Consider the following 16,741-nt stretch of genomic DNA (forward strand, 5'->3'; position numbering starts at 1 on the left):
TGTAACAGATGGAAGTTGGTGCGTGATCTCTTCATCTGCCCGCAATAAATTGTTGGTCATGCGCTGACCATTCCATCTTGGTTAAACAATGCTTCATTGATGAACAATATGAACTGTCCAAAATGATATTTCAATCTCTGCTGATACCACTGAAAAAGTAACCTAACGATGATAGGAGTGCTTGCAGTTCTTGTGGATGAAATGGATGCAGCTCTACTTCATACCACACCTGCCAAAAAACCATGTGATCAACATGCAATTGCTGTGCAACACGTTGTGAACTAGTTGATGACATGCTCTTGGTCTGTTCCGCAAACACTCTTCTCAAACTCAGGTGTGCGCACTGTATTCTGCCGGCCAACATTGGGTCTGTGACCTAAAAAACAAAAATTGCTAAACTGTTGCAGTGTAGTAAAAAGGATGGTAATAACACACGATCACGAGCATCCATTTTGACGAACTTACCTGCAATAAACTGGTTTTGTGAAAGAGGCAATCAACTGCAACAAGTGTACGATAGTTTGGCATGTTGCTCTGCATAAAGACATTTAGCATCTCTTGAATTACTATTGGATGCATCATAAACCAAGTGCATATTTATTAATTCAACCCATACATACTGTTCCGTCGCTCTGCTCTTAGCGCACAACAACAGCTTACTGTTTGTGTGTTTTCACAGTACAGACCTGGACTGACAACAGACTTACTACATTTGTTTTGGTTTCTTCTACTATCCACCAAAGTTTGAGTATTGAATTTTGTTAAACCCGGTACATGACCTGTTGAGATTCATCCCTCATGTATATAACTAAACCTCCACAGAGGTCCTACCGATGTGCTGGAAGATGATCTCGATCAGAGGAGTGAAATACCATGATGGACAGTTCCACTGAATACATTTTAAAAAGCATTTGATGGTTTAAAATTAAATGGATTTTAATACCTTTACAATAAAGGACTGTTCAGTTAAAATGCTATAATTTTTTTACTGAATGCTATTGTGAGCCAGTTCAGTTTGGGAAGTCTGAATTTAAAATTTATACATTTTTTGAGGAAAATAAACAAGATCAACTATTACTTGTTAGCCATTTTAAACAATATATTTTGGCTTCCTTGATGTTTAAAATTGTACAGTAAGATTAGACAAAATTTAATTTTGCAGTAAGATTTCATCCTAATTGTTGTTCGGCTCCATGGTTAAATGGTTAGCATGCTGGCCTTTGATCGAGATGGTCCCGGGTTCGATTCCCGGCTGGGTCGGAGATTTTAACCTTAATAGGTTAATTCTCTTGGCTCGGGGATTGGGTATTTGTGCTGTCCCCGAACATCCTTGCAACTCACACACCACACATAACACTATCCTCTACCACACTAATACACATGGCAGATGCCACCCACCCTCACCGGAGGGTCTGCCTTACAAGGGCTGCACCTGGCTAAAAAAAGCCACACGAAATTATTATTATCCTAATTGTTAATCAGTTTATATTTCTTCTTCTTCTTCTTCTTCTTCTTCTTTTTCTTCTTCATCCATTCCCCTTTTCCAGATTCTCTCTGGGTAGGGTAGTGTACCAAAGCCCTCCACCTTACTCGATCTTTCCACCACTCCTCTTTCTAGTACTTTATTGCTATCGACTCCTCTATTTGCAATACAGTCCATAACAGAGCTCCTCCATCTCATTCTGGGCCATCCCCTAGGCCTCTTTACAGTCTCTGTATCCATGAGTGCTCTCTTTGGTATTCTCTCTTCTGGCATTCTCATCATGTGTCCAAACCATTCTAGCTTTGCTATATCAATCTCTTCTTGAAGTTTACACTCTCCCACGCTTCTCCTTATATCCTCATTTCGTATTCTATCTCATCTTGTCTTTCCCTGTATGCTCCTCAAGAACCTCATTTCAGCTGCTTGTATCTTACTTTGGTTCTGTTAGTCAATGTCCAGGCTGCTGAAGCATAGGTCAATATAGGTTTATAAGAGGACGAGTATAAAACCTTCTTGCACTTCATTGGCACATCTTTGTTCCATACAATGTCTCTTACACACTGGTAGAAACTTGCAAACTGCTGTATTAAATCAATTTCTCCATCCAAATTTCCATCTTGTGACATCATGCTTCCCAAATATTTAAAACTTTTCACTACTTAAAGAGGTTCATTTCCTATTTTTAACACTCCCCTGGATTTTCTGTTACCTCTCATCATGATCAAAGTCTTGCTTTTTGCAGTACTAATCTTCATTCCAAAATTTATCTCCTCATTCCATAAATCAACTTGTGTCTGTACTTCCTCTTCATTATCTCCCCAAACTACAATGTTGTCAGCAAAGAGCACAGACTTTACTTACTCGCCCAACATCTTCTCCTTGACATTATGTAGAATTCTATCCATGATGATAATGAAGAGTAAGGGAGACAATACACTTCCCTGCCTTAGTCTGTCTCAACTCTGAACCATTCAGTTTGATCCACTTTGGTTCTAACACAGCTTTTGCAATTTTGATACAGTGCTTATTACCATCTGCATTATTTCATTCCCAATCTGTATCTCTGGCAATGTTTTCCATACAAAATTCCTTGGGACACTATTATATGCCTTTTCAGATATCTAGAAATGTTACTAACATGTCCTTTCCATATTCCCAATACCTTTGCATCATTTGACGCAATGTAAATATTGGGTCAAACTGCCTCTACTGAATCCATACTGGTGTTCTGTCAATTTTTCCTCTACTCTGTCTCTTATTTGTTTATCCAAGATTTTTTCAAGGATCTTAGCTGTATGAGGTATAAGTGTCACTCCTCTGTAATTTTCACATTGCTTTCTGTCTCCTTTCTTGAAAATGGGTATAATGATCCCTTTTGTCCACTCTTTTTGAACAGTCTTTTCTCTCCATATCACTCTGAAGAGTCTATACTACCACTGTAGACCTGCTGCTCCTGCTGCTATTATCCTTTCTGTGGTGACCTCGTCAATTCCAACTGCCTTGCCTTGTTTCATCTTTTTAGTGTCCCACTCAATCTCTGCCATGGACACCTCATTTTCCTTATCTTCCATCTGCAGTAAATCTGGTTCTTCGATTTCTCCCTGTACCAAGGTATTTTGCACGTTGTAAAGCTGTTCAAAGTATTTTCCCCACCTCTCCAATATATCCTGCTTCTGTGTCATCACTTCCTCCTGTTCATTTTTAATGAAGTTAGACCTTCATCTGGGTTTTACTTCGTTTTTACCCACTGGAATAAAATCTTTTTGCTTCCGGTTGTATCTTCCTGCAGAAATTCAGTAAATGGCCAAGCAGGATCAATTTTTGGTAATGAAACAAAGTCTCTTATAGTGCATTGGCACTGCCAGCGGCTCCAAGTAGCCTACGCAGTGGGCCTCCACGGTATGCACTAGCCATACGTCTTGGTGAGGGCACTAGGTACCAACTGATGAGTCCAAAAATTGATCCTGCTTGGCCATCAGATGACATAGATGTTGATTCCCATAGATATTAGAAACAAGCTTGGAAAAAATGTCCAATGTCCAATAACGGACCTTTTATATTGGTATTATAAATTTACTCATTCGGGACAAATATTTCAGGTTCCCTATGGGAATCAACATCTCTATCATCAAGCTTGTTTCTTCTGTTTAACTATATCTTTTACATTGTTATTCCACCAGGGCATTTCTTGATCTTTCTTCCTTCCTGACACTCTTCCACAGGTCTTTTCTGCAGACTCCACTATGACTATTTTAAAGTATGCCCATTCTTCTTTGAGCCTTCTGATGTCTTCCTTAGGTATACTTGTTTTAATGTGTGTCTAGAACTCTTCATTTATTTCCTTCTCCTGAAATTTTCACACCCGTAGCTTTCTCTGCCTAATCTCAGCCATCTTTTGTATCCCATCTTTAACTTAGTTATCACAACCCTGTGATCTCCTTCAAAAGATTCATTTGAGAGGGCTGTTACATCTACCAACATTTTCCTGTTACCTTTCTCGACCAAAATGTAATCTATCAGTGATTTTGTTATCCCAGCTATATCTTATCTTCTGACTGTTTTTCTTTTGAAACCATGTGTTACCAATGATCATCTCATTTCTTCTACAAAAGTCTACCAATAATTATAAACCTGAATATACCTCAAAACTGTTAAAATGGACATACAATACTTGGAAAATAAGTAGATTATATGGTAGAGTTACCAATAACATGATAAGAATCTTATGAAGACATATATCTATATTAGAGTTCTTTGCTCATCCCAGCAAGAGACAATCATGTTCAGAGTAGGCAGAACTATGGTCTTTGTTGTGAAGAGTGGTTGAATGCAAGTATTGGAATAAAAGTATTTTACAGTACGATCAGCACATAAATGTCAACATCTGCCAAAATTTGGTAAATCTGCTAGCGACATGTCTTACATTATGAAGTCAAAATTGCCTGTATTGCCACAATGGAAGAAAAAACATAATAAAAGTGGTCAAAAGGCAAGGTGATGCTTGAACTGTGTTTTGGCTCATTGGGAAATGTTCACAAGGAGTTCATCCACAAAGAACAACTGTAAACAAGAACACCTACAAGGGAATCCCTAAACATCCTGGGCCATGGTAGAACTGGCTATTGGTACACATTAATGTCCCTGCACTTCACTCTGTGCTTATCCAAGAGGAGCTAGCAAGGCATCAGGTTAGCATTTTTCCACGCCCTCCATACTAACCTGATAGTGCACCATGTGATATTTTCTCTTTTTCCACTTGAAAGGAAAGCTACTTGGGCATGGATTTCATTCTGCCAAGGAGGCCATCACTACCACAAGAGCAGCTTTACAGGATTTTCCTGCCAATAATTTCTAATGGTGCTTTCAACTGTTGTACCAACATCAACAAACATGCATAGCAGCAAATGGTAACTATTTTGAGGGACAATATGGAGCTGTGCAAACGTACACTGTGTTGAATTGCTGCCTATGGTCTAGGCACCAGTCCATGAATTTACTGACTGTGGTGGTATATAAAGGAACAGGAGAACATTACTTCACATCACTACAAGTACATTAGTTCAGGCCTGCACAAACGAAATTTGTTGAATAGGAGCACTTGGCAGAAATGGCTGGGGGAAAATGTAGCTTCCACTGAAATCCATCTCATTTATAGCTGTGACAGAATGGAAGCTGCTGAGGTATGGGTAATGCAAAGAAGAAATATGGATACAGTCTTCCATTATTTTACAACAGGAAAATCTAATTTCCTGAGACCACCAATATGTACTTATAAAGACTGAGACATGTCTCTTCCTATTTTAAATCTTAGTATCACATAAATTGTACTCACTTGTCAGCAATGAAACCAAAGAATAAAGAACCAAGAAGCTTCCCTAGAGGTACCATCATGTTTGCAATACTGCGCATATTATTTCGCTTACACACCATGTTCCACTGCAACAGTAACAGACAAAGTCATTGTACTTCTTTATAAGGCCTACAAGTAGACAACTAATTTATTACTCTTAATATAGAAATTTCATTATAAAATTACCAAGTTTATTATTAGAACCAAAAATGATATAACGGTTACAATAAAATCAAAATGTTAATGTGTGTAAGAAATTCAAAACCTATGAAGCAGATGTTTATGAATTTTTCAGTTAAAATATATTATTGGCTAAAATAACAAACTATTGCACTATAAAACTGCACATCAAATTTGTACCAAAAACACACACACACGCACACCCAATAAACTAGTGGCTCTCTAATAAGAAGATTCATTTTCTGAGTTTATTTTGTGTACAAAAGTTCAGACAGTACATGATTCATGTGTGTTAAAAGAATTTGCTACATAGTTCTCATTGGATTCTTCAATCACTACTGATCTGCATTTAGGGCAGTCGCCCAGGTGGCAGATTCCCTATCTGTTGTTTTCCTAGCCTTTTCTTAAATGATCGCAAAGAAATTGGAAAATTATTGAACATTTCCCTTGGTAAGTTATTCCAATCTCTAACTTCCCTTCCTATAAATGAATATTTGCCCCAATTTGTCCTCTTGAATTCCAACTTTATCTTCATATTGTGATCTTTCCTATTTTTAAAGACACCACTCAAACTTATTCGTCTACTGATGTCCTCCCATGCCATCTCTCCTCTGACAGCTCGGAACATACCATTTACCATTTGAAAGTTTTTTTACATACCATTTAATCGAGCAGCTCATCTCCTTTCTCCCAAATCTCCCAAATGATGACTTAAAGAAATTGCCATAATTAGAATAATATCATAATGCAATTCAAGATGTAGCAATGTATAAAGACAGATATGAAAATGAAAATTGATATGAATTACTTCCAGGTATTCTAGAAACTTAAAACTTGAGGAGAAGGGTTTAAAATTTGTGCTTAGAATAAAACAGCATAAGTACGGAAGCATAAGCAATTTTTTACTTAGTGGGAAATCTTTTCCTTGAAAATTTTGCAGGTTTAGAAGTTTTCTGATAGTCCAAATTAATTAGCATTAAACCTTGGTAACATGCTGATATTAAGGAAAGAATATATTATTAAAAAGTGGAAGATGAAGTGTAGCAATGTATAAAGGTGGGTATAAAAAAGAAATAAACATGAATTAACCCTGTTGGAGCCAGCCAAAGCCCATCAGGTCAACCTTTAAAAATCCAGTTGGAAGTTGTCAGCGCCGATTACATCGGCCAGCATTAAATTCTACAGTATACATCATTTTGTGGCAATCTATGGTGAATGATGTGCATACTTTTGTGACAACCTATAGTGAAGAGGCTACAATTTATTGTGTGCCTGACCTTGCTTTGGCAGTTTTAAGAGGGTGTTATAGCTTTCACAAGAGTCATTTCTTGTGTTTAGAAATACCGCTAACCAGTCAGTGAGAGACTGCTCCTCGCAATGAGTTGATTTGTGAAAGCAAAATGGCAAGTGGTTCACATACTTTTTCAGTGGGTGTTGATGATGATAAATTAATGGAGTATTTAGAACAGTATGAAGTTAATGTGGATGATTTGTTATCAGATAGCAATAGTGAATTTAGTTCAGAGAGGAGTGACGAAAGTATGCCAGACATGCCACCTGGATCACCACAGCAAAAGAAGAGATATTTGTTTCTAACAGCACTAAAACTACTGTGAATATGGTGGTAGATGAAACTAGTGATGATGAAGAAGATGATGATAATGTCTCTGGAGAACATTTTATGGAAATTTCTCCCAATGAACCTGAAAACATTCCTCAACCACCTGTCTCCTTTATGGAACTTTCCAGAACTAGACATGCCCCTCCATCTGATTCTCCACCCATATCATACTTCAATTTATTTTTCACTTTCTCTCTGCTAAACCTTATAGTCATAGAGACCAATTGCTGTGCTCACCAACTCCTTACATGTAATGAATTGTCACCCAATTCCTGATCTCGATGTTGGAGATGCACTATGGTTAATGAAATACGGGCATTCATCTTGAACATTGGACTAATAAGAAAACCTATATTGTTTCTTACTTGAATACTGTAGACCATTTCATTACCCCTTGGTTTGGTGAAATGTTTTCAGGGAATAGGTTTCAGTTTTTTTTTCATTTAGTTGACAACAGTAAGTTTTCTCCTTTTGGTTCACCAAACTATGATCCCTGTGCTCAATTCTGCCTCTTGTAGACCATGCTAATATGCTATTTAGACATCATTATACTCCTCACCAGCAACTATCCATGGACAAAAGTTTAGTTGGATCTAAGTGCCATACACAACTACTCCAATATATGCCAAATATGCACCATATCAAGTGGGGGATAAAATTTTGGATGTTGTGTGTTGCAAAATCTATTGAAGACAAAAATGAAATTAAAAAATAATGGAGTGGCCTTTACTGTAGTGATGATACTTCCATCTCTGGGGAATTAATTTATGCAAGGTTTTCCATGTTTATGCAGATAATTATTTTACATCAGTCCCACTAGCAAAACATTACAGGCACTATACCAAGAAACAGGAAGGGACTAGCAGCTGCTTTGAAAAAGCCATTCAAGTTAGTTTGTAATAAATATTTCAGGCAGGGATAAATTTTACTGGTAGGATCTAAACTGAAAGAAATACAGAAAAATCAGGTGGTCCTTGTAAGTACATGTGGAGCTACAATAGAAACAGAAGTGACTGCAACGGCTCGATAGCTGCAGTCGCTTAAGTGCAGCCAGTATCCAGTATTCAGGAGATAGTGGGTTCGAACCCCACTGTCGGCAGCCCTGAATATGGTTTTCCATGGTTTCCCATTTTCACACCAGGTAAATGCTGGGACTGTACCTTAATTAAGGCCACGGCCGCTTCCTTCCCATCATCGCCATAAAACCTATCTGTGTTGGTGCGATGTAAAGCAATTTGCAAAAAAAAAAAAAAAAAAAAAACCCCTGCTAGAATCAGGAATGAATCCAAGAGAAAACCTAATGTGATCTTGGATTATAATCATTATATGGGGGGGCATTGGTACAAATTACATGATGGTGTACTTTTATTTAGATGAACGTAGCTTTGAAATTCTGGAAAAAGTTGGGATTCAGTATCATTTTGAGAATAGTCTTAAATTCTTATTTGTATTTAGAAATCTGTAACAGAAAGAAAATAACTAGGATCCAGGAGTGCTGAATGGTTAGATAACAGACAAAAATTTATCATACATATTCCTGTGTGGTAAATTTGAAAGATGGTGTGTTGTATGTAGCTCTCCATAACAAAAGAAGAGGTCGCAACTGTGTGTGTTGAATGCGATAAAGGCTGCATACTAAATGTGTAGCTCTTCAAAAGTGCTGTATATAAACAAAATACATTTAAAGTTAGTCCTATTTCAACAAAATACTCTGATTTAAAAAAGTTCCATTAGGCTTGAATATTTTTATCGTTTTTAAGTTCCTATTAGGGTTAGTGATAAGTGTTAGTTAATATATCTGTTAGTGTAAATATACAACCATACTCCTAAGAGCTTCAACAGTGGTCTAAAACTTTGGACAACAACATAATATATCTGGCAATAAGTCTCCATCTCAACAATTTTTGGTAAGTAAAATTATCTTGTCATATTCCTTCTTTTTACTAGTGACATATATTTGAATTTGTATTTTTATGGTTTTTTCCTTGTTTAGAGTAATTATTTTATAGAATTCTGTTCAGAAATAAATTCTCTATTGTTACACATAAGTCAATCCCTGCAGGCCAGGTGTAGCATGCCTGCCTCTCACCCGGAGGCCATGGGTTCAATTCCTGGCCAAGTCAGGGATTTTTACCTCTACCCGAGGGTTGGAGCTATCTGACTGTGAGATGTCAACCCCAGTCTAGAAAACCAGGAAAAACGACCGAGAGGATTTGTCACATTGACCGTGAATCACCTCGTAAATTGCAGGTCTTCGGACTCATCTGCGGTCGCTTGGCAGGCCAAGGCCCATCAGAACTGTAGCACCATGTTTTCTAATTACGTGTATTCTGTTGTACTGCAAATGAATTTTTCAAATAGATACTGAAACAGAAAGTGAGAAAATGTTCTTTCCTGAAGAAAAAAAAAAAAAAAAAAAAAAAAAAAAAACTGTAACCAGCTTCCAGTTCAATACATAACCGGTAACTGGCTACATGATACATAATAAAGAAATAATAATGATAAAAATAATAATGCTTAAATCACATGTACTTTAGACAGCTGTAAGACAAAAAAAAAACAGCTGAAACCACGTCAAGAAATAAACAAATGAAAATCAGGTTGGACAATGTGACAACTATAATAACGGATGTGGAACGCATGTGGGAAACCTTACCAGGGCCATGGTGATACGTGGGTTGCGGATTTTAAGAAAAATCAATGGTGATTCCTTGATCTATGATATTATTTTCCCAACATAAAAGTTACACCAAAATAAAATTCGAATAAATTTCATTAATACAAAATCAAGTTACAATATCTGAAAAACAACAAATCAGATTCAATGTGCTAAGAGCTATTCCTTTAAATCAAGGCTAAGGTAAAGATATACACTAACATAACGTAAACTTCCAAAATACAACGATGAAGGGTAATAAGGAAACACATGATATCAGAAATACAATTTTAAGTGAAAGTTAACGGCGCTTTCAGACAATCGCGCCACATAATTGAAACAAGGGGGAAATCAGAAAAACTTAAACTTGATGCAGAGGCCAGTTTAACATACACCTACACCAAAAACACTTCTGGTGCGAGGCAACAAGAGACGCAAAGTTACTGGAGGCCACCCCGGAGGGAAATACAATTAATCATTTAATTATACAATTTACCAAATTAAAAGAAACAGGAATGCCTCTAAAGTCAAACAGGCAGGCCCAGCTGAAAAGCTAAGGCATCTTAATAATTGAGTGGCGAGCCTGGGCGTGTAGGGGTAAACTCCTATGTGAAAAGAAAAGAAAAAAAATATAGAAGTTAAATTAAGGTGGAAAAGAAGCTAATAGCACTTACCCTAAGGCAGGCCATCCTGGGCAGGAGGACTGCTGAAGTACGTCTGACTCGCTGGACAGGAAAGAAGCGAAAGACGACAAAAGTTTTTCTTGCTCTCTCAAGGAAGGCGAAGCTGGTCCCGGTGCAATCACCAGGTAACCAATCAGAGCACAGAAGCTCACCTCCCACCACCCAGGCTCACCAATCAAAACCGCTGTTTTTTTTCTCAAACGCAAATACTTATCAAGAATCTTCCTTTTACAAAATTCTTAAAGACGTAGGACGTCTTTTCTAGAAACAACGTTTTACAATATTACAGCAGATCACTCAACACATATGAAAACAACCCTTTACCATTTTCAATGTTACAAAATATCACCCAATGATAATGAAAACACAATATTACAAATATTCAATAACAGTAAATAATAATAATAATAATAATAATAATAATAATAATAATAATAATAATAATAATAATAATAATAATAATAATAATAATAATAATAATTATTATTATTATTATTATTATTATATTATTATAATAATATATATATATATATATATATATATATATATATATATATATATATATATATATATATATAATTATTATTATTATTATATAATATAATATAATATTATTATTTATTATTATTTATTTACATATTTTACGCCCACATTGGAGCACTGAAATCAATACATTTGAGTTAATTTCTTCTTCTTCTTCTCCCAGAACTTTTTCATCCTCTCCGACCTGGAAGCCCTTTGTGTGTCCGATATAGTATATTGTTTCCGTTCAACTGCTTTTAGTTTGAGACTTATGCTTTTGTTCTTCAAAATCCTCTTCTCTTTTCTGTCTTTGATTTGTTGCCGAGTTATACCCAATTCTTCCAAATCGTCCTGAACTTCTTTGAACCAATTATTATTGATTTTATTCTTCAAAAAGTAATCGAATAGTTGTTTCAATATCCTGGTGTCTGCTAATCTTGATATGTGACAGAAAAAGGAAATTCTTCTTTTACGCATTGTAGATATTATTGATTCACATTCACGATAGACAATGTTGTTAGGCAACAATCTCCACTGTCCATCAACTTGGTGTTTTTTATTAATAATTGTTCTAAGAATTCTTCTCTCAGTTTTCTGTAATTTGTCTGTTGTAGATTTTACATTTAATTTGAATAAAGTTTCACTAGCATAGGTTGCCTCTGGTTTAACTATGGAATTATAGTGTTTCAGCTTAGCGTTTATCGAAAGAGATTTTTTTTTTATAGGTTGGCCAGGTAAGTCTTTGTGCTTGTTTAAATTTAGTTGTTCTGTGTTCTATTGCTTCTTTTTCATTTGTGTTCCATGTTATTATTTCCCCAAGATATTTGAATTTCTGAACAATTTTAATCTCTTTATTACTGTTCAGCTGAATAACTGGTAAATCAACTTTAAAAGTTGGCATCATTTCTGTTTTTTCAAATGAAATTTGTAATCCCATTTTTTTAGCTATAATTTCTAGTTGTTCAATTTGAAATTTAGCCTCTTCTATTGTATTTGCAAGTAATGCTAAATCGTCCGCAAAAGCAAGGCAGTTGAGTTTAATATTTCTACCGATCTTGATAGTTGGTTGGCATTTCTTGTTCCATTCACGCATAACCTTCTCCAATGCACAATTAAATAACAATGGTGAAAGTCTGTCTCCTTGTTGAAGTCCAGTTCTTATAGTGAATGATTCTGATAATTCACCTCTAAATTTAACTTTTGCCTTCGTATTTTTAAAAGTCATATTAATGAGGTTAACAAGTTTTTGATGTAAGCCAAATTCTTTAAGGCTTTTTAATAATGAGTCACGATGAATACTGTCGTATGCTTTTTTAAAATCTACAAACGTGATGACCAGACCCTTACTTCGAACTCTTTGGTGCTTCATTATCCATTTTAAACTAATGATTTGATCTGGACAGCTTCTACCTGGTCGAAATCCTCCCTGATATTCTCCAAGTTCTTGGTCGAGTTGTTCTTGGATTCTTGTGTATATAATCTTGGATAAAATCTTGTATGTAATATCAAGTAAGGATATCCCCCGATAATTATTTGGATCGGAGCGATCACCTTTCTTGTGCAGCGGGTGGATTATCGCTGTATTCCATTCCTCAGGAAGCTTCTCCGTGTTCCAAATATCAATGATGTATTTATGTAGGTTTTGAATAGTCTGATCATTAGCATTCTTCCATATTTCTGCTACTATTTGATTCTCTCCTGCTGCTTTGTAGTTTTTAAGTGCATTAATTGCCGTTTTCACTTCATTGTAAACTGGTGGTATAATCTTTTGTAATGGAGTTTTATTTTTTGGGTTAGGATCAAATTCTAAATGTTCCACAGGATCCTCACAATTAAGTAACTCTTTAAAGTATTCTGCAAGAATGTTAGCATTATCCTGATTATTGTGTGCCATTTTACCATTTTTATTTCTTAACATAAGTGTGGGAGGGGTAAATTTAGATTGATATTGCTTGAATGTTTTGTAATAGTCTCTTGTTTTATGCTGATTGAATGTTTCTTCTATAGTGCTAAGCATTTCCTTTTGATAATTCCTTTTAATTGTCCTAATTTCTTTAGCTGTTTGTCTTCTGGCATTAATTAGTTCTTCTCGAGATTTTTCCGTTTTCCTCTGTTGATCATTTATCCATGCCTTGTGTCTTGCTTGAATTGCTTTGTCACATTCCTCGTTCCACCACGCATGTTTCTTTCTCCTTTTGATTGGGGCAATTTCTTCAGCTATGGTTTTAAGTTTGTTGATCATTGTCTCTAATTTGTCATTTAAAGGTGTTTTGGATCTCTCTAAATATATTTTATTATTTATTAAGTAACTGGGATCATAATTTCTCCTTGCTTTGAGATGATTATGTTTGTGTTTCCTTTTTGGTGTTAACTTGATTTTTATTTTTGAGATATAATGATCCGAGTCAATGTCTACCCCACGGAGGACTCTGACATTATAAATTTCTTTATGATAATCTTTATCCATGGCAACATGATCAATCTGAAACTCTCCCAATTTTACGTTAGGGCATTTCCATGTCATAAGTTTATGTGGTCGCTTCATGAATCTGGTGGTTTCCAAAACGAGTCTATATAATATAATATTATTATTATTATATTATTATTATTATTATTATTATTATTATTATTATTATTATTATTATTATTATTATTGTCTTCTATAAGTCCACATGTTTTTCATTTTCTTTCTCTATGAAACCTGTGTCAAAAACTATAATATCAACTTTTCATTTTTGTTTTTTAATAACTCAGAATATTTTTTATTCCATTAGTCCACATGCAGAAATTTGTTTGTTAGTATTTGCCATACATCGATATGTATGCACAAATTTTATCAGTGAGAAAAATTATCTTGCCTCTACCAGAGTCATGTTTGAACTTTTATTTTTATTGTTTACGTTCTTCTTTTTCAAAGTAATTATTTTGTAGAATTATATTCAGACAAGCTTAATTTCACCAAAGAATAAGGGAAAGTGTGGCAGGAAAAACACCAACTAAGGAACGTTTTCAAACCTCAGACTCACTGCTGTGGACTTGGTTAGCAAATTGGGAGAAAGGGGAGTGAACATGCAAGTTTCTTAAGTTCTTTGTAGATTTTTGGCAGATGGAAGGAAAGCCCACAGACCTGTAATAAAATACCTTCTACCAGGAGAAATGTGCAGGAAATGTCTCTTGTGGGCACTTAGTCATCGGGACTGGACAATGGAATACTGGAAGAAAGTTTTCACTGATGAGAGTCACTTTGAAATTCGGGGGCAGAGGGTTCAATATGTGATCCAAGCAAAGAATGAGCAAATAACTTCAGTACATTTGCAACAGACTGCAAAACACCTCACGAAGAAGATGTTTTTGGGGTGTAGCACACACAGTCTGTTTCAGCTCATAGCAGGTAACCCTGTCCAGACAGGTACAAAGCCAACTCACACACCTTAATATGTCCATGAGGAACTACTGTAAATGATGGATAGTTCATTAGAGTGGAGCTAAAATGTTTGGATAATGGAGATGGACAGTTTTAATAAGGCTGTATCCTCTCTCCAATTATAATTAAACTTATATTCTGAAACTATTTTTTGAACTGTCTTTGATGAAGTTAATAAAGGAATTAAGGTCAACAGGAAGCAAATACATACAGTACAATCTGTTTTGCAGATGACACAGTGATACCATACTTGTTGACAATTTGAAAGACTTTCAATTCCTTTTCAAGAGCATCAACAAAGTAAGCAAAGAGTTTGGCATTAAAATAAACATTCAAAGGCAAAATTCATGGTAATCTTTAAACAGAAATCACTAATACTGCTATCATCCTGGACAGAAACACCATAGAAAGAGTATCATATCTGATGTACTGTTCAGTACCTAAGATATTTACTAACACAAGAATGACATTCAGACAAACAAATTAAAAGCAGAATTGTCATTGAAAGAAGTGCATTTCAGAGATTAAAACATTGTGCATTAAACCTTGACCTCTGATTCAAAACGTGTTGCTATGTTGTTAATGTGTTTTTGCAGATCTTTAAAATATGGATGTAGTAGCATAGGATGTTTAACACCCGAAGCAAGCATAGCCATTGTCACCAACATGGAGGTAATATTTTTTTACAAGTTGCTTTACATTGCATTAACACAGATAGGTCTTATGGCAACAATGGAATAGGAAAGGGCTAGGAGTGGAAAGGGTGTAGTCGTGGCCTAAATCAAGATACAGCCCTAGCATTTGCCTGGTGTGAAAATGGGAAACCACAACAGAAAACATCCTCAGGTTGCCGACAGTGAAGTTAGGACCCACCATCTCTCGAATTCAAGCTCACAGCTGTGTGCCCCTAACCGCACGACCAACTTGCTTGGTGGGAGGTAATCTGTCAGGCTGGTAAATCATGAAATTCAAAACCTTCAAAATGCAGGAAAGCAGCCTATTTCAGTCACATTTCATCAATTACAAATACAGCCTGATACCACTAATCAAACAAGGCAAAATAGAAGGGAAACATGGATGTTGGTGGAGAAGATTATCCTGGCTGCAGAACCTCCAACAGTGGTTCGACACTTACAATATGGCAACTTTGATGCGGGTACCATAAAATAGGAAATATTACTCCATGATGATCACTAAACTTCTATGAGGAAATAAAAGAAAGGAAAGAAAAGAACTACTGTAGAACCTTGCTGTTGTTGTTTCGATCATTAGTCCATAGACTGGTTTGATGCAGCTCTCCATGCCACCCTGCCCTGCGCTAACTTCATTTCTACGTAACCACTATATCCTACATCTACTCTAATCTGTTTATCATATTCATACCTTGGTCTACCCATGCCTACACTTACCACAAAAAATAACTAAACAAGTCTTTCCACTAGCACTCAGTGCTGTCTCTCCTTATACTTCTGATGACTGAACACACTAATTCTAGCATGAAACACAAGTCCACACAGATTGCACTCGATGGATGAGGGAGAAAGGTAATTATTGTTTTAAGAGGAAGTGCAACTGGGCAACCATTCCCTAATAACACTAATCAAAGGGGAAAAAATGAAAGGGGTCCAACACTTAAAAATGAAAGTATCGACCAAGGAAAGACAAGGGCCAAAGAGGGAGTAAAAATGAAAGACCATCAGGATCAGAAAAGAACAAAAGTTGACCAAGGGAGGTTGGATAGCATGGATGAAAGTGAGAAGCCTAGCATAAGTAAGTGGAAGCAATGTCAGGACTCAGTTAAGGACCCTGTGGCTCCCAAGTTAAGAGCCCCTGGGGCCCCTTTTAGTGCCTTTTATGACAGACAGAGGATACCGTGGATGTTACTCCAACGCCCTCACCCACAGGGGATGGGAGAGGATGAGGCTGCATCTGATGGAGTAGGCATAACTATTATTTAACTTCTTCACACCTGCGATGCTCTTGCTCAAACATTTCAACACCAGTAGAGGTAGTCTGGCACCAAAGCGAGATCTTTGGCGAGAGTATCCCAGGTTTGAGGGTTGATATTTGTGACCTTCATGGTTTGTTTAAGCTGGTCTTTAAAACACTTCAAAGAGGCACCGCAGGGTCTTGTGCCTGAGGAAATTTCACCATAAAGGAATTGGCGAGGATGCCTGGTGTTGCTCATATGGAACTCATGCCTAGTCCATTGAAGCTGATAGCCAATGATAGAGGCTTCTTCACTGTTCATACTTGCTTTCTCAATAACTGCAAGATTGTATCCAAGTATTCTCAAATGTTGAAAGCACTCCAGTATGAAGC

This window comes from Anabrus simplex, chromosome 1 (genome assembly GCF_040414725.1).
Source record: "Anabrus simplex isolate iqAnaSimp1 chromosome 1, ASM4041472v1, whole genome shotgun sequence".
Lineage (NCBI taxonomy): Eukaryota > Metazoa > Arthropoda > Insecta > Orthoptera > Tettigoniidae > Anabrus > Anabrus simplex.